Source organism: Octopus bimaculoides, chromosome 12, assembly GCF_001194135.2.
Source record: "Octopus bimaculoides isolate UCB-OBI-ISO-001 chromosome 12, ASM119413v2, whole genome shotgun sequence".
NCBI classification, from domain to species: domain Eukaryota; kingdom Metazoa; phylum Mollusca; class Cephalopoda; order Octopoda; family Octopodidae; genus Octopus; species Octopus bimaculoides.
Genome location: NC_068992.1, coordinates 17107450 through 17108969, shown reverse-complemented (window position 1 = coordinate 17108969; position 1520 = coordinate 17107450). Strand labels below are relative to the sequence as shown.

At 42.1% G+C, this 1520-nt stretch overlaps 1 protein-coding gene across 3 annotated transcripts in view; it reads left to right on the top strand.

The window, feature by feature from the left end:
- LOC106870547 (chordin) overlaps positions 1-1520 on the top strand; it is a 179843-nt gene that overhangs the window by 73068 nt on the left and 105255 nt on the right. The gene's annotated exons all lie outside the window — the stretch shown is intronic.

Genomic DNA, 1520 nt, shown 5'->3' with positions numbered 1-1520 from the left:
ATATATGCGACGGGCTTCTTTCAGTTTCCGTCTACCATATCCACTCAGAAGGCTTTGGTCAGGCCGAGGTTATAGTAGAGGTGCCACGCGGGACTGAACCCGGAACCATGTGGTTGGGAAGCAAGCTTCTTACCAAAAAGCCACGCCTATATTTTCTTCCTTTTATTCTTTTACTTGTTTCAGTCATTGGACTGCGGCCATGCTGGAGCACCGCTTTTAGTCGAACAAATCGACCCCTGGACTTATTTTTCGTAAGCCTAGTACTTAGTCAATCAGTCTCTTTTGCCGAACCGCTACGTTATGGGGACGTAAACACACCAGCATCGGTTGTCAAGCAATCGTGGGGAGACAAACACAGACAAACAAGTACATATATATACATATATATATATGTATGGACGACGTGCTTCTTTCAGTTTCTGCCTACCAAATTCACTCACAGGGCTTTGGTCGGCCCGACGCTTTAGTAGAAGACACTTTCTCAATGTGACACGCAGTGAAACTGAATCCGGAAACATTTGGTCGGAAAGCGAGCTTCTTACCACATAGCTACGTCTGCACCTATTTATTTATTTTTAAAACCTGGTACATGTTCTATAAATCTCTTTTGCTAAAGTTTTGGAGGTGTAAACAAAACCAGTTACCAAATGGTTGGCAGGTAACCCCCCTCTCACCACCACATAAACGCACGCGTGCCCGAACACGCACGCAAACTCTCTGTAGAAGCCTGTTGTCTGTGTGTGGGTATATATATATATATATATATATATAGTCCGATCATAGCTTAGCTGGCCAAAACTTCGAACTCCCTTTCAATACTATTCTTGTTAAAATATGGAGTAATCCTTCAGATTAACGTAGAATCATTTTTATTATAACTGAGCATAAAAACAAACATTAATATATATATAAATATACATATACATATACGAAGGCTTCCACACAGTTTTCATGTACCAAATTCCCTCACAAGGTATTTGTCGACCGAGATTATAGTAGAAGACGCTTGCCCACGGTGCCATACCATGGTATTAAACGAAACAACGTACTGATGCACAGCTAGTTTCTCACCCACACAGTAATATCTGCGCCTATGTTTTGTGGTTTTCCTTTCTGTTCTCCCCACCCATAGTTCGGCTTAGCCTTTTATTAATTATCGTGGCTTAGATAAATATAATAACCATTCCTCTATTGGACTCTTTTCGGCATTCATTTTCTCTTTCGATTTCATTTTCTGTCATTCTTTCAACTCAACCCGGAAGAAATCAGATGCCCGAGGCAAACCGTTTGACGAGTCTCCGGCACTACGACTCCAACATGAGTTGAGAATCTGAACTCAAGGTATACACACACACACACACACACACACACACACACACACACACACACACATGCAGTTATATATGTATGTATGTACGTACGTATGTATGTATGTATGTATAGGCCAGCCCAGTCGCGAACATAGCTACCGCCCAACAGAGTTGACGCAAGGTCTCTGATTGAGCGGTCATCACATGCTC